Consider the following 26,838-nt stretch of genomic DNA (forward strand, 5'->3'; position numbering starts at 1 on the left):
AAAGAAAGTAACTGTGTACTACTGAATGAGCACCTTACATTCAGAAAGTGTGTTTTTAGTTCCTTTAAGGAGCTACCACTTCAAGGCCTCTTTGCACCCTCTCTTCTTCCTCTTGTGCAGCTTCTGCCAAATCTCACCTTACACAGTCAATACAAATATATTTGCTATATACTTAGTATATCTCTCTCCTAGTTTCATTGAAAACAGGGTGTGTAGGAGACAGCTTTATTGTTTTTATATAATTTCCAGAAGGGACAGGAAACTGGTATAGACAGCAACATTCATCCCAAATTTTTATACACACTTACTTATTTTTTTTATAAGGCATGCAATTCTAACCCCCCCAAATAGTCACAAAAATTAGCCAGAAAAAATTTTGGCTGCTCTCATATTAGTTGAATAGGACTTATGGAGGGAAGATTCACCCTTGAAAGTGAATTCTCCTGTCAGAAAAATTGAGAAAATATAAGACACAGAATTGCAAAAAACAAACATACAAAAAACCCAAAAAAGACTGACTTCTGAGACAAAATAATTCTGTATAAAATACCTCTCCAATCTCTTTACTACTAAGAATAAAGATATGAAGATTTTAAAGATATTTATACCTTCAACAGAAATGAGAATCTCATGAAACCTACAGCATTGGTAATCATCAAATATTACATTCAGCTATTGCTTGAGGAAAAATAAGTGAAATTTCTTTTTCTTAATTGATATTCTTGCATGGAAACCATTTGAAGAGGTATAAGGTTTGACACTGCCCAGGTATATTAGAGAGCTGGTAATGAAAATGAAAGGGAAGTGTTTAGATCACAATTCATCCAACTAACTGAGAACTAAATCTGATTGGTATTGTACCACTATAATGAAATGAGTACAATGAACATGTGATTTTAGAGGGGCACATTAACCAGTTTAACATGGTTGGAGCATAAGATGTTAATTGGGAGATACTCTTTTTCTCAGCCAGTCTCGCTGGTCGGACAGTCAGTCCCCTGGTAGAGCTGGTTATCACTTATCACTCTCCTCTGAGCAGGGAGTCTGGAGCTGCTCAGAAGGGTAGAAAAGGACAAGAGAGGAATTGAGCAGGGGACATGTAATATGGTTGATAACATTGAAACCCTTTAATTTTAGCCTACTAAAGCCTACCTAACTCTGATTTTATACATTTTTAATTATTATAATTCATTTACTCAAACAAAAAAAAAGTGAATTCATTTTTTTTCTACTATTAAATGAGGATCTCATGGAGGTACTTCTGAAACATAAGATTCTACCTCAGGGGTCCCCAAACTACGGCCCGCGGGCCACATGTGGCCCCCTGAGGCCATTTATCTGGCCCCCACCGCACTTCCGGAAGGGGCACCTTTTTCATTGGTGGTCAGTGAGAGGAGCATAGTTCCCATTGAAATACTGGTCAGTTTGTTGATTTAAATTTACTTGTTCTTTATTTTAAATGTTATATTTGTTCCCATTTTGTTTTTTTACTTTAAAATAAGATATATGCAGTGTGCATAGGGATTTGTTCATAGTTTTTTTTATAGTCCGGCCCTCCAATGGTCTAAGGGACAGTGAACTGGCCCCCTGTGTAAAAGTTTGGGGACCCCTGTTCTACCTAATGAAGTGTCCTTGGTAGCCAGAGTAATGGGTGATATTGTTTTTACTTTATATCAGCAGAGTAAGTCTCATGACATAAAAGAACACTGGTGGCATTCTCCAATATATTAGGCTGTAGATTTTCAGCTTGGGGTGATAGACATAGAAATGGATAATGGAGATGAGCAGCACCAGATATGAGTAATCTGGAACCTGTGTTCAGAATAATTTAATCACTAAAAGAACATTCTTACCTGAATGCCAAAGGGATTCCTTCTACCAAGGTCCATAAATCTTACATTCAGTAAATGTAAGTTTTATTGTTGATTATTCATTAATAAAAAATTTAACAGAAAATAGCCTAACTAGGATGTAATGGGACATAGCTGTAAGCTTATTCATTTATCTGGAACTTGCTCCCATCCTTAATTCTAATAATGAGCAATATCTTTCTAATCACATATTCTTTTTCTTAATAAGATAGACATTTTACCAAAAGCCACATCCTCTAGTCTTTACTACAATACTAACAGAATTCACTAATGGCTCAATCTCTTTATTTATATAGCCAAGTAAATATTTTTGAAAATAAATTTATATCATTTGGACACTTACATCACAATAATGAAATAAAATTTTTATATTTCAAATGGAAAAATTTTGATTTTCATCTGTTCTGTTTTCTTAATATAGACATTAGTATTTTTGATGATATTATGCTCATAAGAAGTAGGTTGTTATGTATTGAATAATGATAAGAGGAGGAAATAAGTTTTATTTAGTATAAATTTTAAAAATTATTGAAAATACTTTTTTTCTCTATCTGAGGACTATATGCTACTAAAATGATAGGTAAGTATTTCATGCTTTGAAATGAGAAGAGAAGTTGAAAATAAGTGTGTTCCTGTATTTTATTTGAGTGCTCTAGATTTATTATAACAATGATCACACTAAAAATTAAATGTAAGTTATTATGTGTACATGTTTAAATATATATTAGTTTTATAATCATATTTTCCTTATGCTACTTGAAAATTGAATCATTTTTCTATTGCTTCCATATTTTTTTCACAATAAATACTAGACTACTAGAATATTTTCTAGTATACACGACTTAGAATCAGGTAAATAATAAATAACTTTATGTATATGTAAGTATGAATTCCTGATGTAGGAATTCGTGATTTTTTTTTTTTTTTTTTTTGTATTTTTCTGAAGCTGGTAACGGGGAGAGACAGTCAGACAGACTCCCGCATGCGCCCGACCGGGATCTACCCGGCACGCCCACCAGGGGCTACACTCTGCCCACCAGGGGGCGACGTTCTGCCCCTCCGGGGCGTCGCTCTGCCATGACCAGAGCCACTCTAGCACCTGGGGCAGAGGCCAAGGAGCCATCCCCAGCGCCCAGGCCATCTTTGCTCCAATGGAGCCTTGGCTGCGGGAGGGGAAGAGGGAGAGACAGAGAGGAAGGGGGGGGTGGAGAAGCAAATGGGCGCTTCTCCTATGTGCCCTGGCCGGGAATCAAACCCGGGTCACCCGCACGCCAGGCCGACACTCTACCGCTGAGCCAACTGGCCAGGGCCAGGAATTCGTGGTTCTTAAAGAAACAAACTGTTACGGAAAAAATGGCCATTTTGAAGCTACCTTATCCTGCAATTCGGTTAAGCCTCTTGGGGACTTTTTTTTAAAATTATTTTTATTTATTCATTTTTAGAGAAGAGAGACAGAGAGAGATAGAGGGGATGGAGGAGCAGGAAGCATCAACTCCCATATGCACCTTGACCAGGCAAGCCCAGGATTTCAAACTGGAAACCTCAGTGTTCGCGGTTGACATTTTACCCACTGCACCACCACAGGTCAGGCGCCTCTTGGACTTTAAAGGTATGTTACTACTCAGATTAATACAGTGGACCTGCCTCAGTTGGTCTCTGCTCCCTTTTAAGTTCACTGATTTCTGAGAGTTTCTCTTTCATCCCAGCAGGAGTTTTAAAATAGTTTTCTTTTTTAATTATACTATTTATATCAATTAGGTATGGTTCCAAAAAGAGTTATCACATTTACTTAATTTAGTCAAGGATTGAGTGTTTATCCTGGAGAAAAAAAAATCTTCATATTTCTACCCTCAGACATATCCCTGTAATTATTTATTTCTAGTCTTTCATTAGTTCATGCTCTGCACAGCACCTGAATATAGTAGGTTAGTGACATCTACTTCTGAGGTTCATTTTTTCTCAAATTCATAAAATTGAATTAACTCCTTACATTTGCCAATTCATAAAATTAACTCTTAAAATTTGCAGACTTTAGTTTCTTTTATCACATATGCATGAACAGATTGTTCATTCACATTGTCTCTAAGAAGAATTTTCTGCATAGCTTCTTATAAGTTAAAGAAAAACACTTAATGGTTATTTAAAAATTAAGGACTTAAATCTTTGACTTGTTGAAAGCCTTAGATCTCCTATTTTGTTTGAAGAGCTTTGTCACTCAAACCTAGCTTTAGGCTTTGGGATATTTATCCAGTAACAACATGACTATAAACATCTCTCACTGCCCTCCTTGCCAACTACCTACCCCATTTATTGGTAAGAGTCATAGTTTTGCTATGAAATATTCATTTAGGGGATGTCAGGCTGCTCCATCCTGTCAAGTAGATGACAGTCAGCCTGGAAGGCAGCTGTGCATGTAAATTAGTCAACCTTACTTTATCTGCCCAAGTATACTTACAATTTCTTTGGGATTGAAAAAGTACCCAGCCATCTCCCAGTGCACGGTGCAGTAAATTTAGAGCCCAGAGATTTTTGTAGATTTGACTGTTTTCTTCTCCAGTCTAGCAGGACAATGGCATTATTATCTTTTTGAACACTTTGTAAATCCACAGTGATGTAATTGGCCTTTCTTACAAACATTCTAGAAAGATACATTAGGTGGATCAAGACCACAAACAATGATTTTCTTTGGCTCCCATTGCCTTGTCCTCTTGTTCTCAAACTCTGATCCTTGGAAAAGCTGCAGCAGAATCGCAACCCCAGTTGGAACTCTGGGGTTGAGACCAGGAAAACTATTTTGCAAGTAAATTTGCACAGAACAGTTTAAGTCCAAACACCTTTATAATCTGTTTCTCACTGTCATTCTGCTGCTCCTGTTTTATCACTTGACTTTGCAGGCGCACTCAAGTGTTCATCTCATTGGCATTGCCATCCTCTCTCTTTTGCCATGCCTTCGAGGATTTCTTTGCCTAGACTATTCAGTCCGTTACGTGTTTGAAAAACTCTTCTTCAGCTTTTGAAAGCCCAGTTCAAATATTATTTTCCCAAGTAGAATCTGTTTCATTATGTTCAATGCACCTACAGATCTTTGTATGGTTCTAGCGTCACATTTTTGTACATCAGGCTATAATTAAATACTTGCTAATCTGATTCTCTCTTGAATTTGAATTCTGAAAGACAAGAATTATATCTCTTTTTCTAAACTCTCTGCAATTATTGGATTTATTTTCTAACAGCATTTATTCTATTTGCAAAAATCTTCCAGACACAAACTTTGAAAAATATTTTACAAATTATATAGAAATATAATACTCTCTATACTTTGTAAGATGACATCTGCACACTTACCCCCTTAAATATATCTTGTAATTTGGAGTACATTTTCAGAGCTTTTCCAACTTCTATCTGTAGGAAGTCATGAGTTCATAAATTACAGCTTTATTCCTGAAAGTATGTTGGACCAAAATATCCTTTATAGCCTTGAGATACCTGTCAGTCACTTGTTGTCACTGAGATTTAATTTGCAAGTTGTTTTGAAGAGCTATGGTGCTTTCTTGAAAATTTAATTTAGGCTGTTGTTTTCTACTAACAAATCTTTATAGGAGTCATCAGAGATTGCTTTGATTACCTAGTCTCCAGGTTGAACCAAAACTATTTACTTTTTATAAGCCTGCAGAGAAGGAGAAGCTGTAGCCTGAATCATTTCAGTGATTAACAATGCTCATTGCCAAGACAATTTTACTTGTTTTTTTAATCTAATTAATTTAGTGTAAATATATTTTCTTTGGTCTTGTTTTCAGAAATATGGAAAACAGGAGGTCATCTTTTTTTGCATAGAAACCCTTCATCTAACTGAAGATTCAATAAAACATTGAATCTTTGTATTTTTAGCTTCTAAAATGGCACCCATAGTCCAACTGTTAACCATCTTTGTAGCTCTTCTCTGAAAACTACCCTGATTCCCATAAGTTGTAGATTTCATAATGTTTTTCTAAGTAAAGATTCAGAACTTTTGTGATTTCCCACAAACAAAGCAGCATTTTTCTAAGGGCAATTTAGTAGAACATTAGAATCACATATGTTCCAGGACATTCACTTCTGGAAACTCTTCCATGTCATCCAAGGATGACTACTATAAATAATCCAAAGTGCAAGAGATTGGTTAATTTTTTAGGTGGTTCATTGCTAGTGTATAGAAATGCAATTGATTTTTAATGTTGATTTTATATTCTACAACTGTACTGAATTTATCAGTTCTAACAGATTTCTTTTTCTTTTTGGTATCTAAAGTTTTTATGGTTTTGTACATAAAAGATTCTGCCACTGCAAACAGAGATGATTTCACATCTTTTTCTCTGATTTGGATGCTTTTTATTTCTTCTTCCCATTTACAATAGAATAAAAATATAAAATAGTAAGGAATACCTTAACTTAGAAGATAAAACATCTGTACACAGAAACATTAATGAAAAATATTAAATATCCACATATAAATGAAAAGATATCCCAAGCTAGTGGATTGGAAGACTTAATATTGTTAAATATCCATACTACCTTAAACAATCTACAGAATCATTAAATTTCTACCAAAATCCCAGTGAAATTTTTTATACAAAGAGTAAAAAATATTTTAAAATTAACATGGATCACAAAAACCAAAGGAACCCAAATAACCAAAGAAATGTGAGAAAGAAAAAGAAATGATGGAGACATAATACTGCCTGATTTCAAAATATATTACCAAGCTATAGTAATTAAAACAGTATGGTACTGGCATACAAAGACATATCATATAGAGACCAATGAAATTGAATAGAGTTCCAAAGAAATAAGCCCATAAACATATATTCAATTATCTTTAAAAGGGGGCAAAAACTACACAATGATGAAACAAGAGTAATTTTAACAAAGGGTGCTGGGAAAACTGGATATACACATGCAAGTGATGAAGTTGAATTCTTTTCTTACACCAGAGGCAAAACTAATGAACTAAAATTGGATTAAAGACTTAAATGGAAGACCTGAATCTGTAAAAGTTCTAAAAATTTCCATAGGATAAAAGCGTTTTGGCAGTTATTTCTTGGATATGACATTAAAAATACAAGCAAAAAAAAGCAAAAATTGATAAGTGAGACTGCATCAAACTAAGAAGCTGCACAGCAATGGAAACAATTAACCGAGTATAAAGATAATCTTTGGAATGAGAGAAAATAATTGTAAGCTGTATGTTCAATAAGAAGTTAATATCTAAAATATGTAAGGAACTCAAAGTCATATACCTCAAGTGAAAAACCCCAAAATAATTAATATAGGCAAAATACTTGAAGACATATTTCTCCATAGAAAACATACAAATAGCCAATTATTATAGTATATAGAAAGATGCTCAAAATGACTAATATATGCATGGAAAGTGCAAATCAAAGCCACAGTAATATCACCTTGTACCTGTTAGGATGGCCATGGCCATTATAAAAAAAAAAGTGTTGGCATGTATGTGGAGAAATTAAAATCCTTGTAAACTATTAGTGAAAATATAAAACAGTATAGCTGCTATGGAAAACAGTATGGAGGTTCCTCAAAAAGTTAATACTAAAATTACCATGTGATCTAACAATCTCACTTCTAGATATTTATTCAAAGAATTGTAACTGAGATCTTGAAGATATATCAAATTTTCATGTTCATTGCAACATTATTCACAATAACCAAAACATGGAGACAACTTAATGTCCATCAACAGATAAACGGATAAAGAAAATGTGATGTATGCACATACAATGGAATATTATTCAGCCTTAAAAAGGAAGGAAACTCTGTTATATGCATCAGCATGGATGTCTTGAAGCATTACACTAAGTGAAATAAGCTAGTCACAGAGGATAAATGTATGATTTCACTTATTTGAGATTTATAAAGTAGACAGATTCATAGAAGCAAAGATTAGAATGATTATTGCCAGGGGATTGGGGGGATAAGTAGGAGTTGCTATTCAATAGAAATAAAATTTTAGTTATGAAAGATAAATAAGTTTTGAGATCAGTATACAATATTTTGTCTATAGTTAGCAATCCTATATTACACACATAAAAATGTGTTAAGTGCATAAATTTCATGTTAAATGTTCTTAACTATAATTTTAAAAATATACAAGAAAGCATATTTATGTCTACTTTTATAATAATTTTGAGGTTGTAAATTTAGTTAATTAATTTAGCCTCAGGGGATTTCCTTAAATGGATCACTATGACAACACCAGCAACCCAAAATAATAAATTATTTAGAGCCTGGCTGCATTGAATTTGAATAGAATTTAAATGGTTCAAGTTGATGCACTAATCAACTTGAATTTACAAATTTATAGAAATACATTGTGTAAATATAGTGAAAAAAAGATTATACACTGGCCATGAACAAGTCACTAATTTATAAATTATGATAGGCTACTGTGCATTCAAACACATCAATCTCAAGTATCTTATCAACTGTGCCTGGTGTGACAGACAGCTACAAACGAATAGCTGAGGCTCCAGTGGAGTGTATGCCAAGAAAAGATTGTAACTTCACATGTGGATGTGAACAGGGCCTCCATTAGCACAGGGATCATAATCATTAAATATTACCTTTTAAATACAAAAGAGTAACCTTTCAATTTTAACATTATCATTATACTTTCTGCCCATACTGTTAATAGGCTAGAAAACTTCAAAGGTAAATAAATGGAAGACGCTCATCCTAGCTCAACATCACTGAAGAGATGTTGGAATAACATTGTATTCAGAAACTGTGGTGCTCCTGAGACTTCTGTTTGGATTTTATTCTTCCTCTTGATAGACCATGGGTACCCTGGCAGTAGATACTTAGTGTTAAAGATGTGTGTACTCCAAGTTGTATGGAAAACATAAAGCCTTCACTCCCCACTGCTCACACTTGCCCCAAAACAGTGATATTATGTGTAAAGGGCAAGGATTTGTAAAGGGTGGCAATTCAGATTTATAAGGGGATTTTGAATTTGAATCTGTTGGCTTTTACTTATTAGTGTCCTTTGTTTTGTTTTGTTTCTAAGTGTTTTTTTTTTTAATTAGTATATGTTCTCTTGTCTCAATTAAAATTGCATTAACTGGGCTGCTGCAATAAAGCCTGGGGCTTTGTGCTGCTAGGAAGGAAGTGTTTGCCCTGAATGGATCAGTAAAGAAACTGGGTGGAGAAGACAAAGAGGGATGGATCTTCCCGTCTTCTTAGAAATGCCTTGTCTAGGCTGAAGTTGAATCAATATCTATCTATCTATCTATCTATCTATCTATCTATCTATCTATCTATCTATCTATCTATCTATCATCTATCTCGAGAAACAGAGAGAGAGAGAGAGAGAGAGAGAGAGAGAGAGAGAGAGAGAGATTCAAGGGCTCCATGTACATGATTGTCAGGACTAGTGATAAAAGTCTAAAATCCAATGGGCAGGGAAAAAGAAAGGGAAGATTAGAAGCAGACTGAAACCCCTACAGGCACTGGCTGAGGCAGTTGTCACAAGCAATCAGGAATGGAAAATCCTGGAAAGGAAAAATAAATTGTAGACCAATATTGTTGAAATATGGCTCAGGCAATACCTAAGCCTTCTTTTAAAGGGCTTCTGCTAATAATTCAGGTCCACCAGTATAGTCTCCTACTTAAAGCTAGTGGATTAGAACTTTAATTACTTCTGTATAATCTCGTCAGAGCAGCACCCAGGTTAGTGTTTGAAAAACAAAGAAAATGTGTATGTTACAAAATGGCTGCTATACTCTCTTTCTTCCTTGCAGTGGTCTATAATCAGTCTGACACATCAAAAGAGCCATCATGGATGGATTTGTATTTTTCTGGATTTCTCAGCTTGGAATCTTCCTCATTTGGGGTTTACCTGAGGTTGTTTTGCCACTACAGTTGTGAGAACAGTATTCAGAATTCTGATCTTGACCATTTCAAATTGTTATAATTAGACTCTGAATTAACAAACAAACAGAAAAGGATGGCATAAAATTTGAGAGCTACAAGCAATCTTAGACAACACTCTGCTTACTTCCTCCTTCATCAATGATGTTGAGTCATTTTCCTATTGTTAGAGTGGTAGCTAATAATACACTAATATCTAATGGCCTATCTAATGGCCATGTCATATCATAATGACTGAGATTTAAAGATACCACTCTATGACATTTACATATAGAAACCAAGAAAAGGAGTTACCATTCTGAGAGGTAAAATTCAAAGACTATATTTTTAACTTCACAGACTAATGGTAGTTGTTTTCTTTTTATTTTTTTTCAGTAGACTTTTATTTCTCATGGAAAAAAATACTAAATAACTTTTATCATGTGGCAGTTAGGAAAGTGAATTATATATATTTTCTTTCTTTACTTAACATTTTTTTTAACTTTATTCTTTTTTCCCATTAAAAATACCTGAAATATACTTCTTTTTTAAAAATTTTATTTAGAAAATTAAGTTTAATGAGGTGACATTGCTCAATGAAAGTACATAGGTTTCAGGTAATTATTTCTATAGCATTTGAACTGCTGAATATACTTCTTTCTGTGTTATGATTTGTCCCCATTTCTTCTCTCTTCCTTTCTGTTACTTCAGCAGATGGGTTTTAATGGAGAGGGTTTTAGGTACCCTGGGGTCTTCTTACCTTCACTAGCTTTCCTAACTATAAAACTTAGCAGAGTTTCAATGTTCTAATAGCTACTCTTTCTGATCTGAAGCCTAGAATCTTAGTTTAATATTCTTTCCTAAATCATACACACTTAAAACCTTTAGACATGATACATATGAAAGATTTGTCAAAAGTTTAATATGAATCTAGAAAGTTATTATTTTCTAGGGTAACAGGGAATATTCAAACTGCTATTCCTTATGGAATTTGAATTTCTTTTTATAGATATGGTTCTATTATGTTTTACTAATACAAGTAAAATTTCACCCAACAATCTGTTTCAGGTGGTGTATTTCCACATGAAAAATAAAACTACATTAAAAATTGATAAAAGCAGTAAATAAAAAATAATCAAGAAATTTAGGGTAAAGTTATATTAATGCAGAAAAAAAGGATAGTTTTTTTTAATAGCTGTATTAAGATGTAATTTACATATTATAAAACTCACTTCTATAATTTATTGTTTTCCAGTATATTTACACAATCATGTAACCATAATCTACTTTTTGAACATATGCATCACTTCAGAAGAAAGTATTGTTCCCATTAGCAATTACTCCTCATTCATCTCTCTGCCTGCCCTAAGCAGCTACTAATCTCCTTTCTGCCTCTATAGATTTGCCCATGCTAGACTTTCTATACGCGACCTTATGTAACTGGCTTTTTTCATTAAGTATATATTTTAGGTGTATTCATCTTCTAGTATATCTCAGAAAACTCAATTTCTTTGTGTTGATAGATGATTGTTCATTCTTCAATTGATAATTGTTCATATATGTGTTTATTTATCAGCTTGCTATTTGGTGAATTTCTAATTTTGGACTCTTATGAATAACACTATCATGACTATTTATTTACATGTTTTTATGTGAACATACCTTTTCATTTCATTTAGGATATACCCAGGAATGGAATTATTGGTCATATGCTAATTCTATGGTTAAAATTTTGAGAAATGACAAAACTTTTTTTTTTTGGAGAAATATCTATTCAGATCCTTTCTTATTTTTAAATTGTGTGATTTGACATTATTATTATTATTATTATTATTATTATTATTGGGTTATAAAAGTTCTTTATGTATCCTGACTACAAATCCCTTATATAATTTACAAATGTTTTCTACCATTTTGTGGGAGTCATTTTACTTTTTGGTGATTTATTAGAAGCACAAGGCATGTACAGTGTGGGACAAAGGTAGGTTTACATTTGTTCATATGGAAAATAATATAACCATTAATAAATAATAATATAGGAATAAACTGTGTTTCACATACTCACAACTGTTAACCTACTTTTGCCCACCCCTGGATTTCTGATAAAAAATATATATTCATTTATTTATTTAAATATTGACATGAGTCAGAATTAACTAATGAATTGGAGGAAGAAATATACTTTCTCCAATTCTAAGATAATTTTATAAACCAAAGGCAGTTAGAAAACACAGTGTTCAATAGCTGTACGTTGGTCAAGGATTATTGAAATGACTGGGTTAGTATTGTAAAATATTTGAAATAAGTGTTTAAATTTGCTTTATGCATCAAGAATATTTTTTCTTTTTAGTTAATATTCTCAGATAATGTATATAAAAGTGTTTAAGCTAAGACCCTTGAGTATTATTATCTTGGTTTTTAGATGTAATAATATTCTGCCTACTGAATTTTCTGGTTTTCTTATGAGCTTTGGCTAGCCCATTCCATTGCAAACTAGGACAAATTTCTATAATTAGTATCATAAATATTTGTAAAAGACTACAATAGACACAGTTTTTATTTTTTAAGTGCAACCTTATTCACTATGTCAAGAATTTTCTCTTGCAAATAATTTTTTTCATGTTACACATTCAAAATCAATAAGTCTCAGAAGATTTCCTCCACCTATTAAACTAGAGATGACAAAATGATGTAAAAATAAAATGCAAGGAGATTCTGAATGTCAAGATTTGTCTACATCTTTATAGGTTCTCAGAAAAAAAGTGTCTCATCACAAAACTCATAAATAATAGTGGGGTAATCTGTTACATTGTATTATCCTTCTTTAGTTGACTTACTCATTCAATTACCTAAAAACACCCACATTAAGCTTATATATCTGAGGTTAATTATCTTAATCTAAATTACTTAAAAGTCATTATTTGTATTCATATTCTGCACAAATATCACACTATTTTCAACTTTATTAGAAGCCATTTAAAGTCAGTCAATAAGCATTTATTTGAGGACATAGTAAAAATAAATGGACAAAAGTTGGTTTGCCATTTTTCATGAAAATTGCATATGACTTCTCTTATCATTTTAATAATGGAAGTAATGGGGATAAAAAAGAATCAGGCCATTTTTCTGCTTGGAGAAACCAAGGCAACATAAATAATACTTAAGTGATTTATTTACATACAATTACCAATTGGTCCCTTGAATTACTCTATCCTTTTCCATTTAACTAAGTTGCCTCCCACATAATTATTCATTGTGAAAGAGTCTAAATTGTGGTCTTAAAAATATTGCGATATACTCATCATGATTTGTTATCCTTCTAGCAACAACATTAAAGTGATTGATGTATTCTAAAGAGCCACAAAGCAATAAAATAAACTGTGGATAGTGTAAGTTGTTGACGGTCGTAGCAGATACCCTCTACATGATGTTAGGGGTATTGTTGACAAAAGCCTTGGTAACAAATAAGAATGCTAAAGAAATAAATAGGTTTCAGCCTCACATAAAACCTATTCCTCAGAGGAAAGCCTGCATGTTTACATAAAGCCTCTAATTTAACATAATGTGATTTGAATCCTGGTCCATGGAGTGCTTTGTGAACCTCTCTTTTATTGTCTTGGTCCCAGCTTCTGCTGGGACAAGTCTGCTGTGGGAAATTGAAATTCTCTCTCTCATTTCAGTTGTAGCTGCCAAGTCTCTGCCTCTCGGGCCTGTGTTCACCAAAACAATGATTATCTCGGACACTAGTGAAATCATGAAAACCTCATTTGCACCTAAATACAACCTATGTACATGAATAATAATTGCTCATCTTTCTAATGAAATTACATAAACATACAGAGAAGGCAAAATTTTGGACATATTTATGGCGGCTTGGCCAAGAGATTTCAAAAATCATTACATCAGGCTAATTAATCTTTCAAATTTTGCACAAAAAGATCTGTCCACAATAACCAATGCCAAACTTTGCTTCTTGTCTCCTACTGTTTCACATCTCAGACAAAACTGCCTTGTCCATCCAATTTCATTAAACATATTTTTAATAGATGACACTTACTGAGCATTTGCCATTTACAAGACTCCAGGCTGGGGGCTTTACATGCGAGAAGAATACTCTGTACAATCATAAAGCTGTAGTCACGGCAGAATAATGAAAGAGAGCATGAATACTGTATTTAGGTGTGCCTGAGTTCAAATCTTGGCTGTGTCTCATGCTGGCCTAGACTTGTACCTTTTTCTAAGCTTCAGGTCTCTTCATCTTGGAAGTAAGGATGGTAATCATCACTTAGGGGCTTTAAGTGACTTGTGCAAGGACACAGAGCAGCAATGTGGAGGGTCAACAGCATTCTGACACAGGGTTCAAGCCCATGTTCTTAATCAATATGTTTTTCTGTCACCTATATTCTCTTGTAGCTTTTCTACTTTTCACAAGAGTATTGTGACCCTTCAGGATATTGAAAATATTATTCTAATCATAGCATATCTAGGATAGGGATAAATTGACATTATCTTGTGTTTCTGGGAAATTTAAATTTGACCACCATGCATTTTAAGTTTTGGAAACTATTCTGCAGCGTTTCATACAGCTGGTCCACTCCAGTCTTTCCCATTGCTATCTCAGCTCACAGAAAGAATTGTGTGCATTGCATGTTCTCATGCATGGGAATGGCGGTGTATCTAGGGAGAAAATTGTGGGAACTGAGTATGAGTAATGGGTTTGAAGAAATCAATCTTTAAGTCTTGTCATAGGTGGTCTTTCAATATGAGGACAAAGTATTTTTTAATGATGACAACTTTCTCTAATGAAATGAACCTTTTGGTTCTAATTATTTTCTTAATCCTCATACAGAATATGGCAAGTAGAGGTTAAGGAGGGGAGTGAAGGAAAGAAGATAATTACTCTTTTTTCATGGCACTGAAATATAAGTAGTAACTATAAAGGGTTATACTAATAAATATAAATCTACAGGCCTATAGAATGAACTTGTCTTTTGTTTTGTTTTATGAAGAACTTGGAGTGACTTTTCAGCTCTTGTTGTTATATGTAGTCCATCCAAAACCATATGACAGACTAGATTAGAGGAAACACAGTGGTCTTTTGAAATGTTATTTTACCTCATTTCATTGGCACTTTTTACAAACTAAAAAAATGTAACTTTAGAGTCCCTGTATTGTCCATGATAACCTGAGGATGCTGAAGAAATAGATCTTCTGACTTCATTGAATTGACACATTTTTATCCAGTGGGGCGCAGGTCAAAGGCACAGCACAAACTGAATTTGTAGCTCTAGGAAGCAGTGTTCTGAACAAGAAAACAGGAAAGGGTATTAATCAAAAGTGAAAAGGTTCTGCTAAAAGAAAAACAAACTTGAAAGATGATTTTAAAGATTACTTGCCATACACACAATTATTTTTTAGTTGCAGTTTATGCCAACATTTTAAGTAAAACTGATGGGAGACTTCATTATTCAGGTACAGGCTGCACATACAGGGCAGTCACAGTCACTCACCAGGGTGAGACAGAAGTGACATAAAGAACGAATATTTAACAAGCCAATCGTCCTGTACTATACAAAGTGAGCTTTCATTGTAAATATTTATTTCTATTATTATGAGGTCTACAGAGGCATAATATTGTTAAAATGAGAATAGTTTCTCAACTGCATAGACTTTTGTGGATATTTTAAAATGTGCCTTTAAAGTGATGAATGAGTGGCACTATTCCTCATTTCCATGTTTTCATGCATTTTATTCGTTCAGAAAGAGTTTAATTTAATATAAATTCCCATCACAGTCTGTAACTTCCTCTCTGTTTTCATAGTAGTAACCTGAGACCCTGTTTCAAACATGGTTAAGCCAGTTAAAGGTGTTGAAGGCACAGTTTTGTCATTTTTAAAAGACACTTAGTCCTTAAAGAAGGATAAGGTTGATAGACTTAAGATGAAGCTAAGACACTCTGTCTTATGAAATAATAAAATTAACCTAAAGAGATTTTTTTCTTCCTCTCAAATGCCAAATCAGTGAACCACATATTTGTCCCAAAGGCTTTTATAGACGGTCATGATACATCCCAAAACACCTGTTAACTAAAAGAAACAACCAACCTTTTATATAAAATATAGTAGTAGAATTAAGTAAGACCATTTGTTACATTGAATGAATTGTTCTTTTGAACTATCTAGTTAAATTAAAATATTTCATCAATAGATTTTTTTAATTTATTAAATTTAATGCAGTGACATTGATAAATCAGGGTACATATGTTGAGAGAAAACATCTCTAGATTATTTTGACATTTGATTGTGCTGTATACCCCTCCCCCAAAGTTAAATTGTCTTCTGTCACCTTCTATCTGGTTTTCTTTGTGCCCCTCCCCTCCCCCAACCCCTCTCTCCTTCTTTGCCCCCTCCCCCCTCCCCCCACCCCTCACCCCTGTTGCCATCACATTCTTGTTCATGTCTCTGAGTCTCATTTTTATGTCCCTTCTATGTATGGATTCATATAGTTCTTAGTTTTTTTTTCTGATTTACTTATTTCACTCCGTATAATGTTATCAAGGTTCATCCATGTTATTGTAAATGATCCAATGTCATCATTTCTTATGGCTGAGTAGTATTCCATAGTATATATGTACCAAAGCTTTGCCTTTTGACCCAGCTATCCCACTTTTAGGAATATACCCCAAGGACACCATAGAACGGCTCCAAAAGGAGAAATGCTTCCCCATGTTTGTGGCAGCATTGTTCACAATAGCGAAGATCTGGAAACAGTCCAAGTGTCCGTCAGAGGACGAGTGGATTAAAAAGCTTTGGTACATATATACTATGGAATATTTCATCAATAGATTTTTGTTGTTGTTTTTGTCCTAACTCTAATCATGGATTTGTTTCAGCTTTCCTGATAAAAGATCAGGCTATTGGGGAGAATTGGGAAATAAAATAACTATTGATCATCAAAGTGTTGTAAAATACACTTTCAAAAGTAATATTGTAGACTGAAGAGGCAGTGTCTTTTGAGATTCACCACCAGTTTTAGTATTTGAATGTTAACCTCATTGGTTCCAATTCCATGGAACTCAGTGCTTCCGAAGCTCATTCTCTGAAGGGGAGGCAATTTTGTCAGTTCTACAAGGTTTCTGCTTCCTCACCCAAACTATCATTCCTTCAGAGGAATTCAAGTATACAATACAAAACACTGTATAGTGAAGTCTGTACATACCTCATGTGTATTTTTATTTAAGCTGCATCGGTTATTCCTTAATTACCTTATTATTCTTCTGGAAAATTATCTTCATTTCAAGAGATAATATATGTAAAGTGGTAATATTTTTATAGTGACTGCATTGAAGGACTTTAAATTGCACTTTTTTTAAAGTGACTTAATTTTGACTAGTATTTGGCTCATTACTTAACATTTCATAAGCTTTTGGAGGAGAAGACCATCAAGACCATATATTTTTATATACAAATCCCACTGTATAATTTCTTTCACATAATGGGTATTCAGGAAGCATTTGCTGATCAAAATATATAGTTATACACATAGCTTAGCTGGCAGTTAATAAATATTTGATGACTGACTGAAAAGCATATTAAAATAAATAACAGATTATAATAACAAAAGTATCAACCAATTGAGTAGCTCATGGAAAGAGGATAAAAAGTAGCAAAATTTATTCACAGTTCAATATATGATACAGCTCTGTGCATTAAAACAAAGGCAGAGGATTTGAAGATATTTCTCAAAAAAAGATTCTTTAATGGCCAATCAGCACATGAAAAAATTCTCCACATTATTATCATCAGATAAATACAAAGCAAAACTACAATGAGATACAATTTCAGACCTTCTGAGTTGGCAGTCATCATCACCATCATCATATTCATCATCATCCTCATCATCCTCAGGAAATAACAAATACTGGTGAGGATGTGCAGGACAGGAGCCTCATGCACTGCTGGTGAAAAGGAGAAAGGCACTGCCACTGGGAAAGTAGTATGGCGCTTCCTCAAAGAGCTAAACACAGAATGACTACATAACCCAGACAGTCCACTACTACGTTTACTCTCCTTAGTGTTGAAAACAGGGACTCAGATAGATACTTGTATACTGGTGCTCTTTGTAACATTATTCATAGCTAAAGGGGGGAAATAACCTAGTGTCCATCAACAATGAAAAAGTGCAATATATTCATGCAATGTAATATTCAACTATAAAAGAGATGAAATTCATGCTAAAGTATAGATGAATGTTGAAGACATTCTGCTAAATGAAATAAGCCAGACATTCCGACATAAAAGGTCAAATATTATATGATCGTACTTATATGAAATATCTAGAATAGGCAAATTTATGGATACAGAAAGTGCATTGGATGTCCCCAAGGACTGGAGGTAGGAATGAGGAATTATTGCTTAATTGGTTACTCAATGTTTGGGAGGGTATAATGAAAACATTTTGGAAATAATGGTGATGTTGGACAACATTGTGAATGTAGTTATTGCCACTGACTTATACACTTAAAAGCTATTTTAACAAACTTCATTTTATTCCTGACCTGTGGTGGCACAGTGGATAAAGCATCAACCTGGGATGCTAAGGTCACCAATTTGAAACCGTGGGCTTGCCTGGTCAAGGCACATATGACAAGCAATCAATGAACAATTAAAAAGTGAAACAAGTAGCCTGACCTGTGGTGGTACAGTGGATAAAACATCGACCTGGAACACTGAGGTTGCAGGTTCTAATCCCTGGGTTTACCCGGGTCAAGGCATATACAGGAAGCAACTACTATGAGTTGATGCTTTCTACTTTACCTCTCTCTCTCTCATTCTCTCTTTCTCTCCCCTCTCTAAAAATCAACAACTAAATATAAAATAATAAAGTGAAGCAAATATGAGTTGATACTTCTCCCTCTGCCCCCTCTATAAAATCAATAAATAAAACTTTTTAAAAACAAATATTATTTTATGTCATACATATTTTACCATAATAATATATTTTATTTTATTTTAATTTTATTTATTTATTTATTTATTTATTTATTTATTTTGCATATTTCTGAAGCTGGAAACAGGGAGAAATAGTCAGACAGACTCCCGCATGCGCCCGACCGGGATCCACCCGGCACGCCCACGATGGGGTGATGCTCTGCCCACCAGGGGGTGATGCTCTGCCCATCCTGGGTGTCGCCATGTTGTGACCAGAGCCACTCTAGCGCCTGGGGCAGAGGCCACAGAGCCATCCCCAGCGCCTGGGCCATCTTTGCTCCAATGGAGCCTTGGCTGCAGGAGGGGAAGAGAGAAACAGAGAGGAAGGCGTGGCGGAGGGGTGGAGAAGCAAATGGGCACTTCTCCTGTGTGCCCTGGCCGGGAATCGAACCTGGGTCCTCCGCACGCTAGGCCGACGCTCTACCGCTGAGCCAACCGGCTAGGGCTATATTTTAAATTTACTATATTTAGTTCATTGAGACTTATTTTATCTACTTAGATAAATATAAATATATAAGAAAAGAATTATTATTCATATTTTCAGGCCATAATAATTATCTTAAGACATTTTAATGATTGCCACAATATTTTGGGTCCTGATTTAAGATCAATTATTAACTCCTTTACTACTCATTAGAAACCTTTGAAGTGGGTATTATTACATTAGTCATTTTATGGATGAGGAAACTAAGGGGACAGACTGTTGGTCATTTTGAAATTTTGAACCTAATTTTGCTTTGACATTTTGGACTTCAATCAATACTCTTAAAATGAAGTGTAGTGATTAGGCCCAGGCCAGTACATGCACATGTAAAGTGAATTCTTTTCAATTCTTCAAGACGAGTTTCTTATGCCATCTACCAATTCCCCCTGCAACTGATTTAATGGCTTCTCGGCCCTGGCCAGTTGACTCAGTGGTGGAGCATTGGCCTGGCGTGCAGGAGTCCTGGGTTCGAATCCTGGCCAGGGCACACAGGAGAAGCACCCATCTGCTTCTCCACCCCTCCCTCTCTCCTTCCTCTCTGTCTCTCTCTTCCCCTCCCTCAGCCGAGGCTCCATTGGAGCAAAGTTGGCCCGGGCGCTGAGGATGGCTCTATGGCCTCTGCCTCAGGCACTAGAATGGCTCTGGTTGCAGCAGAGCAACACCCCAGATGTCCAGAGCATCGCCCCCCGGTGGGCATGCCGGGTGGATCCCAGTCGGGCGCATGCGGGAGTCTGTCTGACTGCCTCCCCATTTCCAACTTCAGAAAAATACAAATAATAATAATAATAATAATAATAATGGCTTCTACTACTAGTTATTATTAACATGTGGCAAGTGGTTATCAGCACTTTTGCATTTAAACCACACATGTCATGTCTCATTTTCAACCTGCCACTTGAAAATTGCTCTTTAGTCAATTCAGCTCCCACTAAGAGCTGAGATGCTGGAGGGACAGTTAGAATGTGGAATGTGTCACTGCAAGAGCCTTTCCCACACTTTGATGAACTTCCTATCTCTGTGCTCTGTTGTCTTCACAGTGACAGGAGGGTAGTTTAAGTTAGTTTCTTGAAATGAGACCCACATGGCATCTAGTTTATTTCTGTGTCCCCAGCAGAGGACAAACTTAGCATACAGTAGTACACTCAAACACCTTTTTTTATATGAATGGATGAAGGAATGGTTCAAACACACGTGAGGAATTTTCTAAAAGGAAATCTTTAGAGTATCCTAATCCACTGTGTTGTCACAGGAAAGTAATGAACTAAGTTTTGTCCTGTACACGTCTGTGTATGTGCCGAACTTGAGTGTGAGCTCTGCGTATTTCTGCAATTTCCATGATGCCATGACTGTACTTTTTGTTGTTCTTGAGTTGGAGTTTATGCACTTTGAACTCTAATGATACCAATTACATCGTTAGATAGGAAGAGGAGTGAGGAGATGAATAAATCATTTCTCACCTTCTTTTTTTTGCACCACTTTTTGAGTGGGTCTAAGCTGGCCCAGAATTTTGCTTAGGTTGTAGGTGGACAGTTCCAGGAGGCACCCACGCTCAGGTTCCTGCAAGAGCAGGGCAGGCGCTGACAGGAACATGGCAGTGAGTGCCTCCTAATATTTGTACCCGAAGTGCCCTTCCTGCACTGAGCCTAAGATATAAAAAAGCTAGCATTGGGCTAACAATAAATGAGCCTAGAGCAAACTAAAAAAGCAAGTAAAAGGCTGATTTTGAGATGTAAGGAGTATGTGTCTGTGTTTCAAAAGGGGAGGCTTGCAGGTAGATGACTCTCCACCACCTGTCATCCGTCCCCCACTGGGCACTGTGAAAACAGGCTCTCAGTGCATTTCACTGCTTAGGTGGTAGCTGGCTTATCATGTATTTTCATGTATTTATAGTCACAGACGGTGGTGGGATTCAAATAATATAACAACTGGTTCTCTGCCCTAATGACTGGTTTAAGTATAAAAAAAGATATACCAAAGAGTAGTTTATTATTTCATGCATTTAATAATTAAGAACAATAAAAGAGGTACACAAAATTAGATTCTAAGAGTATTAAAATATAATAAAAAATGTTAAATAATACCTGACAAAAAATATAAAACTTTTATTTAAGATATTTCCATATTGCTTCTTCGTGTGTGTATGTGGGTGTGTGTGTGTGTGTGTGTGTGAGACAGAGACAGAAAGACGGAGAGAGGGACAGATAGGGACAGACAGGAAGGGAGATAGGTGAGAAGCATCAATTCTTCATTGCAGCAACTTACTTGTTCATTGATTGCTTTCTCATATGTGCCTTGACCGGGGGGTTTCAGCAGACAGAGTGACCCCTTGCTCGAGTCAAGCCAGTAACCTTGGGTTCAAGCTGGTGAGCTATGCTCAGACCAAATGAGCCCATGCTTAAGCTGGTGACCTCAGGGTTTCGAACCTGGGTCCCCTGCGTCCCAGTCTGTCACTCTATCCACTGTGACACCTCCTGGTCAGGCTCCATATTGCTTCTTGATTGGCATCCTCACTTGCAATTTTTTGCATCGATGGATGGAGTGAACATTACTAGGGGTGCTTAAAATACACTGTTGCGCAGATGAACATTAAAAAAATGCAAAGAATGTAAATTTGTGATTTCTGCATTGGGTGGTTGCCCAGGCACCCACCTTAGAGAGAACCCTAATTGCAAGTGCCATTTTAACAACCAGTTTGCCGAACTCAACAAAAAATTAGGGATCAGTTCTGCTGAATCCCACCACTGGTTACAGACCAGGAGAAAACTTTACTCCTGAGGCCAAGGAGATGAAACCAGGGCAGTAAAAACTAGAGGGGACTAAGCAAATGGGAACTTATAGGCAGACCTGAAATCTGAAGACAGACGTTCTCTGGTAGTGCAAACATTTCATCTTCGCCCAATGGCTGACTTTCCTGCTGTCGGTGTCAGGTCTGTTCTGTGCAATGAGGGAATTCCATTATTTTTAAATAACTTCAGAGCATAATAAATAATTAAATGACATTGTTTACAAATCACTGCAAAATAAATTTTGCTTTTTGATATGTGCAGCTATAATGACTAATACACAATTGTACTTGGCATGTATCACTGCACCCAAATAACGTCAGCATTTCACCAGATACTCTCAGATCCCCTTTAACTGTGATCATGTGATGACCTCTCCCCCCATCCCACTTCCCGGTTACTCTGTGCTTTCTGTGTGCTTTTGTTTCCAGCTACACCTGCCTCTTTTTGCTGAGGGCTGACCTGGAGAGCTGGGTTTTGCCACGCCTTCCCACACAGAAAGCTCAGACAGCCTGGGCCTTTCTGTCCCCTTTTACCTCAGAACCAGACAGAATGAAGGCCACGCTCTATAACATGAATTACATGGTCTTCCCGACCTGCTTCCTGCCTCTTTTGTGAGAACGCCTCATCATTCTCCTCCAGTAATGCAATCATTCTAGCAGGCTGCACACAGCCCCTGGCCCTGGTACCTTTCTGTGGGATCTTGTGCTGGAACTATTCCTTCCCTACTCCCACTACTTTACCAGCTAACTCTAACTTGTCCTGAAGTTCTCAGCTGAAAATTAATTTCCTTATGGAAAATTTCTCTCCTCTCTTAAATCTGGGTTTTCAAAGTATTTATGATGTAATCCCAGAATGCTGTTTACTTCCCTAACAAATTTATTTGCTATGTTTGCATGTTAAATTTCCTTTCTCACCACCTAGCCTGTGGACTTTGTGAGGGCAGGAATAGAGCTTTGGCTTCACTATGGAGAACCACATTGCAAAGCACAGTGTCACATATACAACGTGCATAATAAATGCGCATTAAATATGTGAGTTAATGAATGGACTGACGAGTAAGTGATCAATATATGCTTATAAATAGATATTACTTGATGCTGTCTTTAGTTTCTTTATTCACATACTTATTTGCTAGGCTCTACACACTGACTGTGTAAGTTATTGTGAACGATGTTAGCATATGTATGGTACACTCTCTTTTCTAAAAGAGTACAAAGCTACTTTAGAAATCAGCACTTGGCCACATAAAATGAAATAGTTAAGATGATTTCCTATTGATGTCTAAGAGGTAGGGTGTCAAAAAGTAACCAAAATTTTGTGCTTTTTTGCAAATTCTATTTTCAATGTGGGTAAATACTTGGCCACGGATGTGCAAATTGTCCTCCCACCCTTTCTCTCTGTGTAAATGAACCTATTTAAATATTTTAGTATTAGGGTTGGGTGGGATCTTTTGCCACAAATATTCAGTAAATATTCTTTGAACATAAATCTCTTTCAGACAAAGTCAGAAAAGTCTTTTTTAGATTTTTTCTAAAGCAGAATATTTGAAATGATGGTGTCTTAACAGCAATTGCTCCAGAAAGCAGAGCTCAAGAAAAAGGTTGTTTACAGGGAGTTTATTTTAGTATTTTATCCAAAGGTATAGTAGTGCAGAACTCAGAAAAATTAAAATAGAGGAGAAGGGAAACCAACATATGGCTGCATTTTTATCTTTTTGATACCATTGTGGGTAATTTGCTTGAACTTTTTAAGGAGCCAAGTAGGTGAGTCTTGGGATTGTTCAGACAAGGGTGAACTGGGGAATGAATACCAGTTACTGTGGAACCACACTAGTCAATGGGAGTCCTGCATTTCCAGTTACTCAAACTTGAGTACTGAATGATTCCTGTAAGTGGAATATTACATGGGAGAGAAAAACTCACTGGACAGAGAACTGAAAACTTTTCAGTGCTGTGGAAAAAGAAGGACTTAGATCCTTTGCTTCATCCATGTCTGTGTGAGCGGGGAGCAAGGGCTTGTGGAATGAACTCCTCAACAGAGGGTTTATTGTTTGTTCACAACAGGTCTAATTTCTTTTTATATAATTGCTAATGTTTTAAAAGTAGTAGAGTTCACATCATAATATGCTTTACTTCCTAAAAATGGGATTAATATTTCTCACAGATGTGTTTTATTTGGTCATCAGAAAATTGAGTATTTTTTACAATTAATTGCCAGCATTTAAAATGAAGGGGATTTCACATAATAATGGGGACTTACAACTTCACTTCCAAAAATGAACCTTCTACTAGTGCTTGGAACCCCATCACCCAAAGGCTGAGAGGAGCAGTTACACGTGCGTATGCTCAATAGTTTATTGGCTCAGGTTGATCCCTCTTCCGTGTGCATACCTCTCTGTCTTGTAGCTATTTGTGTTTGAGACCACTATTCGAAAACTGAATCATGAGGGAGTGAGTACAAGATATAGAGGGGCTATAGGGGGTATAAATCGTGAGGAAAAGAGACTTCACTCATGATAGTGAACACACAATGTGATATAGAGATGATATATTATAGAATTGTATACCTGAAACCTATGTAATTTATTACCCAATGTCACCCAATGAATTCAATAAAGACTGAACTATTTACTGTGGTAGAAGCATTATATGCACATCTCTGAGCAGCTGACCTGCACAGATCGTTATCACTTAGACTACATTTCCAATGTGGCTTTGGGTTGGTTCTGCCAATGGAAGGCATTAGCAAGACATCAGAGAGCAAGAGAAAAATCAAGGCAGGGCACATGTTCCTGACTCCTTTCCAGCTTCAGCATCACAGTTCCCAAAGTGGTCGAATCCTGTGAAAGCACAGCTCCCTGAACCGTCACTGGTCCCTAGCAGCACAGTGCTCTCCCCTGACCCCTTTCAGGCTGTTGCTAGCCTCGGGATATCTCAATATTTGGGTGGTTCTTTTTTTTGGCCTCATAACTATAAGTTGTCTCCTCATTAAAATCTTCCTAGTGAACGCATCTGATAGGAATTCTGTTTAATGCCAGGGTCCTGACTAATACTATAGAGCAATTATTAAATTGTTATTATCATTTTTATTATATATAGTTATTAGTAATGAAGTCAGCTCTTGCTCAAGAGTCCCTTGTTAAACCTCTCTTCTTCAGAGAAACTGAAGATCATTCTATTCTGAGCCACTTCTACCATCACTGCTGGTTATGATCCAGCCAGCCCTGTTTTCTTACTTAGCTGACCATGTGCACTCACTACTGGGGCCTAATCTGCTGCCTCCCTTTGTTCTGTGCTGTCTGCTCTGACCTGACAGCAGATTGATTGACTACTGGGCCAGGAGGCTCCTTGCCGGGCTCTCAGGTTTCTCGCCAAGGCTTCAAGTGGCCATAATGAGTTTCCCATGCACCAGCTGCAGCCAGCTTGTCTTGCATGTAATAAGCAAGAGTAGTCAAGGCTCTTGTCTTTCCTCCCTTCTCCGGAGCAGTGCTTTTTTTTCAGATTGTTTCCTTTCTTGGTTATAATCTCTGTGAGGAGGCCTGTGCAGACCAGGTTTTGATCTTGGCACTGAAGGGTAAAGCTTCTTGCGGAAGAGAAGACACTGGGAGCTTTATGGAGGCTGTGAGTCTACATTCTGCACAGTTTGGCATGATGAGTGAGCTTTTTATCACTACTGCCTCCAGCTTGCAAGAGACCAGGGTACTTCACTTTCTAGCACGTGCAAAGTCCTGAAGACATTTTCAATCTCCTCAGGTGCTCTAAGCAAGCCCAGTAGCCCAATTTCAGATTCAGCATTTCATTGCTCTCAAATCCCTGCTCTTACCAGTGCATCATAGAACTAGAATGAGACAGATGTGGGTTTGAACACCTGCTTTGCCACCTTGGACAAGTTACTTAACTCCACTCAACCATTTTTTTTCCATCTTTAAAATGGGGATACTATTACACAGTGGGGATGTCTAGCATGTGATGAACATTTGATAAATGTTAGTTTCTCTTATAAAGTGGAAACCAAATAATTTCATCCCTAATAACTATAGAATACTTGCCAAGCATTGGCCAGTTTTACTTAGTTCTCAGTCACAGGGCATAGTGGTTCTTTAGAGTATAGGCTATAAATCAGTAAGCTCTGGACTGAAGTGTGGGTGCACCTTCCTAATTGTATGATGCTGGAAATTCATGATTTTTTTGCGTCTTAGTGTATTGTTGCTGGAGCCACAGTGCCTTGGTTTATGTTATACTCGTATTAGTTGTGCAACCCTTTATGCCTCAGCTTTCTCATCTGTATTTAGAGCTTAATACTGGATATCATCTATCTCATTGGGGCATTGAGGTAATAAATAGTTAATTCTTATCAAGTGCTTCAAATATTGCCTATTCAACAAAAGTTAGAAAAGATTAAATTCTTTATCTCCAAGATTGATGCGATGATGTTTATTCATAGTTATTGTGAGTATTAAATGAAATAATAAATTATGAAGAACCAGGTGAAATTGCCAATTTTGGTCAGATGGCAGTTTCATATATTTTAGTAACATGTAATGCTGTTAGCATAATGGCTTATGCATATTTAGTGCTCAATTAATGTTACCTTTCACCATTTTATCATTATGGTAAAGTAAAAAACCACAGACTGCACTGACTTGTTTGGATGTAAATAAGCCAATTAAGACCCTATGCCCTCTTTCCAATAAAGCTGCTCAAGGCTGTCCAGCCTCAGGCATTGTATTTGTAGGCGCAGAATATTGGGTCTACATAGTCTAAGCTTCTGTAGACAGAAGGAATATATATGAGCTTTCTTAT

This window comes from Saccopteryx leptura, chromosome 4 (genome assembly GCF_036850995.1).
Source record: "Saccopteryx leptura isolate mSacLep1 chromosome 4, mSacLep1_pri_phased_curated, whole genome shotgun sequence".
NCBI lineage: Eukaryota > Metazoa > Chordata > Mammalia > Chiroptera > Emballonuridae > Saccopteryx > Saccopteryx leptura.